Genomic DNA, 6,000 nt, shown 5'->3' with positions numbered 1-6,000 from the left:
TTGGTGTTAAGGAGTTTCCTGTTTTACTAAATTTTTGGTAACACTCCCACGGGCAAGGAAAGCTCTGTCTGCTGCTGTTCACAAACAGAGAAGGGCTGGTGGCAGATGTGGGGCTCAGAGGCAGCCTGGGGCACGATGATCATGAAATAATCAAGTGTTCAATGTTCTGTGAAAGAAGGAGGGGCAGCAACAAAACTTCTGCACTGGAATTAGGAAGGGCAGACTTTGATCTATTTAGGATGCTGATGTGTGGAGTACTAAATCTAGTACTGATATTTTTAGGGCACACAGGCCTTAAAAACCAAGGGATCCAGGAAGGATGGACACATTCCAAGGAAATCATCTTAAGGGGGAAGGAGCAGCCTGTCCCAGTGTGGCAAAAGATGAGCTAGTGAGGAAAATGACTGGCCTGGCAGGGCATGGAGTTTTTGTAGGAACTCAGGGGAAAAGGGCCAGCAACTCAGGAAATGTTTAAGGATATTGTTAGGTTATGCAGGAAGAAAAGTTGAGAGGTGAAAGCTCAATTAGAACTTAACCTGGCAGTTTCTGTAAGAAGAATAAAAAATGTTTTTATAAAAAGTTTATAGCAAAAGGAGGGAGAAGGAGAACCACGACCCTTTATTGATTGCAGTTGAGAACAGAGTAACTGAAGATAAGTAAAAGACTAAGCTACTTAATATCTTGTGTCAATTTTCAATATTAGGACAGGCTGTCCTCATGACAAGTGTTCTCCTGAGCTGGTAGATGGGCACAGGGAGCAGAACAGTCCCCTGGAATCCAGGAGGAAGCAGTTGGTGACCTGCTGAGCCACTCAGATGCTCACAGGTGTGTGGGATCAGATGGGATCCATCCTAAGAGGATGAGGGAGCTGTGGATGAGCTCCCCAAGTTGCCCTCCATCATCTACCATCAGTCCTGGCTCAGAATGGAGGTCCCAGAGGACTGGAGGTGCCAATGTGAGCCCGTCCCCAAGAAGAGCTGGAAGGAGGAGCTGGGGAACTCCAGGCCTGTCAGCCTGCCCTGGGTGCCCGGCAAGGTTATGGAACAGATCACCTTGAGTGCCATCACAGGGCACCCACAGGATGGCCGAGGGATCAGAGCCAGCCAGCATGGATTTAGGGGTGGCAGGTCCTGCCTGACCAACCTGATTTTCTTTTTATGACCACGTGACCCATCTGTGGATGGAGGAAATGCTGCGGATGTTGTGTGCCTGGACTTCAAAGCCTTTAAAACCATGAGCCACAGAATTCCCTGGAAAAGCTGCAGCCCATGGCTTGGACATGTTCACCGTTCCCAGGGTAAAGAGCTGGCTGGAGGCTGGGCCCAGAGAGTGGTGGGGATAGTGCTGCACCCAGCTGGTGTCCAGGCACTGGTGGTGTCCCCCAGGGATTTGTGTTGGGCCCAGTCCTGTTTAATATCTTCACTGATGATCTGGCTGAGGGGATTGAGTCCACCATTCACAAATTGCAGATGGCGCCAAGCTGGGTGTGAGTGTGGATCTGCTGGAGAGCCGGTAAAGAAGACACAGCCTTAAGCTGCACCAGGCGAGGCTCAGGCTGGACAATAAGAAGAAGTTCTTCACAGAAAGGGTGAGTGGGCATTGGAATGGGCTGGCCAGAGGGGAGGTGGCAGAGTCACTGTCCCTCTCCAGTGGCACTTAGTGCCATGATCTGGGCGACAAGGGAGTATTAGGGTATTGGTTGGGCCTGATGATCCCAAAGGTCTTTTGCAGCCTATTTGATTCTGTCATTTTGTGATAATCGGGACGCTGGGGCCATCGTGACACTGCAGGGCCTCATGGAACTAAGAGGACCATGGTGACACCGTGCAGGCCCATAGAACCAGGGGTCCAGTGTGGTGCTCTGGGGCCAAATGGAGCCAGGGAGTGCACTGTGACACTCTGTGTCCTCGTGGAACCACAGAGGCCATTGTGGCACTGCAGGGCCTTGTGTAACCAAGGAGTTTCACCATTTTGACACTGCAAAATCAAGGAGACCATTGGGACACTCCACGGCCCAGCGGAACGAAGGGGCCTTTCTGACACTGCGGGGGCCCATGGAACCAAGGGGCTCCTGTGAAACTGCAGCACCAACGAGAACACTGTCACACTGTGTAGCCCCATGGAACCAAGGAGACCATTGTCATATTTGGGGCCTAATGGAAACAAGGACACCATTTGCTCTGCATGGTCACATGGATCCAAGGAGACCAGTGTGACAGTGCATGGCCTGGTGTGACCAAGAGGCCTTTGTGACACTGAGGGGCCCCATGGAACCAAGGACATCTTTGCGGATGTCACCAAACTGGGTGTGAGTGTTGATCTGCTGGAGGGTAGGAGGGCTCTGCACAGTGCCTGGGACAGGCTGGATCCAGGGCCCAAATCCAAAAAGGTGAGGTTTAGGAAGACCAAGTGCTGGGTTCTGCATTGTGGCCACAACAACCCCTGCAGTGCTACAGGCTGGGGACAGAGTGGCTGGAGAGCAGCCAGGCAGAAAGGGACCTGCAGGGACTGATGGACATCAGGCTGGATATGAGCCAGCAGAGTGCCCAGGTGGCCAAGAAGGCCAATGGCTCCTGGCCTGGATCAGGAATGGTGTGGCCAGCAGGAGAAGGGCAGGGATTCTTCCCCTCTGCTCAGCACTGGTTGGGAAGCACCTCAAGTGCTGTGTCCAGTTGTGGGCCCCCTGGGGTGGGCAATTAGAAGAAATGTGAAGCAGGGGGTATAAAGAAAGCAAACGTGAAGCAGAGGAAATGCTCAGGGCAGTTTGGGGGTGGCTGCCAGGCAGCCCTGGCTCTGAGTAACAGCGTCTGCAGTGGGACAGCAAACTCCCAGCTGACAGGAACAAACTTTCTGGCTGACTGCAGTGGCCAGGACAAAGCTGAGTGGTTTCCCTGGGGTCCCCCAGCCCTTGCTGGCCCCAGGGGCTGATGGCATTTGTGCTCCCTCAGGTTCATGTCCCCACACCAACAGCATGGGGGTGCTCCCCCTGTTGTGTGCAATGCAAACAGGGGCTGCTGAGCCAGTGCTGCCGTGTCTGTGCCTGCAAGGATGGGGCACCTGTGTGAGCTGGGGGAGAGACCAGGGCTGCAGAGGGGGGATGTTGTTGGCAGCTCCATGAGGACGCTCTGCGACACTGCCCTGCGCTGTGCAGTGCACTGGGGATGGTTCAGGCCCTGCTCTGCTGCTCCTTCCCGTCTGCCCCAGGGCCCTTGCGGAGCCCCAACCATGCTGTTTGCCCCCAGCCTGCCCATGGCCAGTCTGGGGCTGCTCACGGGGGTTTCTATGCTCAGCATTGGCCTGGGTGTGTTCTTGAGAGAGCCTGAGCAAGGAGCCTGGAGCCCCCAGGCCCTGGCCTGAGGCGTCAGCGCTGCCCCAGCAGTGCCCATGGCCTGTCCCTGCTGCAGCCCCAGCACTGCCACCCCCAGGACTGTGCCCGGCCCCGAGAACACTCAGGCCCTGCAGCAACACCAGGGCCACCAGGGCAGTGGGGCAGGGCCACGGCAGTAGCACTGGCAACACCAAGTTGGCACAAACAATGACATCACTTTGTAGAAAATATTTATAATTTTAAACAAGGACAAAGAACCTCCAAAATTAAACTAACAAGAAGTATTAAAGGTTACTTTTATTACAAGTGATTTGCAAATACTGGCCAGCAGTTTAATGTTCCTGAAAACATCCAGTTCTCAGTCTCCACACTGCAGCCTTGAGCTCCTGGTTCCTCAGGCTGTAGATGAGGGGGTTCAGGGCTGGAGGCACCACTGAGTACAGAACTGACAGGGCCAGATCCAGGGATAGGGAGGAGATGGAGGGGGGCTTCAGGTAGGCAAATGTGCCAGTGCTATAGAAAAGAGAGACGACGGCCAGGTGAGGGAGGCAGGTGGAAAAGGCTTTGTGCCGTCCCTGCTCAGAGGGGATCCTCAGCACAGCCCTGAAGATCTGCACGTAGGAGAAAACAACGAACACGAAACAACCAAATGATAAACAGGCACTAACAGCAAGCAGCCCAAATTCCCTAAGGTAGGATTTGGAGCAGGAGAGTTTGAGGATCTGTGGGATTTCACAGAAGAACTGGCCCAGGGCATTGCCACGGCAAAGGGTCAGAAAAAATATATTGGCTGTGTGCACCAGAGCATTGAGAAAGGCACTGGCCCAGGCAGCTGCTTCCATGTGGGCACAAGCTCTGCTGCCCAGGAGGGTCCCGTAGTGCAGGGGTTTGCAGATGGACATGTAGCGGTCATAGCACATGATGGTCAGGAGGCAAATCTCTGTTGCAAGAAAAAAAAAAGTCAGAAAGACTACGGCAGCACATCCTGTGTAGGAGATGTCCCTGGTGTCCCAGAAGGAATTGTGCATGGCTTTGGGGACAGTGGTGCAGATCATGCCCAGGTCACTGAGGGCCAGGTTGAGCAGGAAGAAGAACATGGGCGTGTGCAGGTGGTCGCTGCAGGCTATGGCGCTGATGATGAGGCCGTTGCCCAGGAGGGCAGCCAGGGAGATGCCCAGCAAGAGGCAGAAGTGCAGGAGCTGCAGCTGCCGTGTGTCTGCCAATGCCAGCAGGAGGAAGTGCCTGATGGAGCTGCTGTTGGACATTTGCTGATCCCTGGCCATGGGGACCTGTTCATGAAGAGAGGACAGCAAAGATTTAGAGGAGATACCTGTCACCAAAATAAAAGCTATTTCCCATATACCGTCCTCTGGAATAGACACACACACTCCTTTTTTATTTTTTTTTTGAGTTCTGGGGTTCTTTTAAAAAGCTTCTCCCTTTCTCTTCTGCTGTTCTTGGATATCAGAAAGCCTCAGAATTTCTGCTGCCCCCAGGGAAACAGAGTGCATTCTGTGAGGCAAAGTGATGAATTGAAAGTGAGGGTAGATGGTCTCTCATTCTGACCTGTTCAGAGTTTCTCTGGGCTTTAACCTTTCTCAGGTGGAGGGGAGTCACATTCCAATGATTCCTCTATAATGTCACCAGGTCCTGGTGAGAGCAGATGGATCCACCACAGCCCAGCTCCACATTTGAAGCCAAAACCTCATATTGCTCATTTCAGCAACCCAGCAGCATTTTCTGTGTCAAAACACCTCTGCATCTCATCAATCTTATAACTCAGAGATGCTCTAGGACAGGTTTTCACCCTGGATTGGAGCTCCCAGCTTGGACTGAAATCTCAGGGACACTTCCAAGTGTCCTTGTGCTGACATTGAATTGAGGGAGATGCAGCTCCTTCCCTGGCTGCACTGACAGCATTGCCCAGAGCCGGGCCTTTGGGACAGCGTCACCCTGAGCCAGCTGTGCCTGCTGCCAGAGCCCCCAGGGCTGGGCAGCTGCTCCCAGCCCTGTGCTCTGCAGAGGGAAATGGGCCCGGGGCTGCAGAGCTGCCCCATGGCTCTGCTGCAGCTCTGCCTGCACAGGAGGGGCTGCACGCCTTGGAGCCCCGGCCTTGAGGGCAGAGGCTTTGCTGGGGGCACAGGAGGGAGGGGGCTTGTTCAGAGGGAGGGGCTGCACTGGAGGGGGTCTTGTGGGCATCTCTAAACTCTCCCTGCCACAGCATTGCTGGATATTGTTTTCTCTCATTGCCTGATCTTCTCTCTGCTTCCTGCAGATTTTCCTCCTGCAGGTGTTTCCCTGTGCCTGATCTCTCCATGCCAACACTCACAGACCCCAAATCTCTGTACCCTCTCCTTGGCCTCACAGAACCCTGCCTGTTTGCAGGGCACTGGCTGGGGCAGGTTCTGTTTGCAGCTGGGAGAAAGGACAGTACAGACTGAGTCTGTTGGTCCAGCAAAGGTGATGCTGGTGCTGTCCATGGGCAGAGTGACTGAAAGCACATTAGGGATCTCCTGTGACCCTATAATCACCAAAAGTAACAGTTCAGATGTCTCAGACACTTGTCAAAATTCATAATTAATAATTCAACACCTACCTTTAATATTTATCTCCCCTCCCTGCCATTCTCCAAAAGCAGGAAACCGATTTTAAAGCCTTAGGAAATTTTCTCA

The sequence above is a fragment of the Melospiza melodia genome, chromosome 17 (genome assembly GCF_035770615.1).
Source record: "Melospiza melodia melodia isolate bMelMel2 chromosome 17, bMelMel2.pri, whole genome shotgun sequence".
Lineage (NCBI taxonomy): Eukaryota > Metazoa > Chordata > Aves > Passeriformes > Passerellidae > Melospiza > Melospiza melodia.
Note: the sequence above shows the minus strand (reverse complement) of the source record.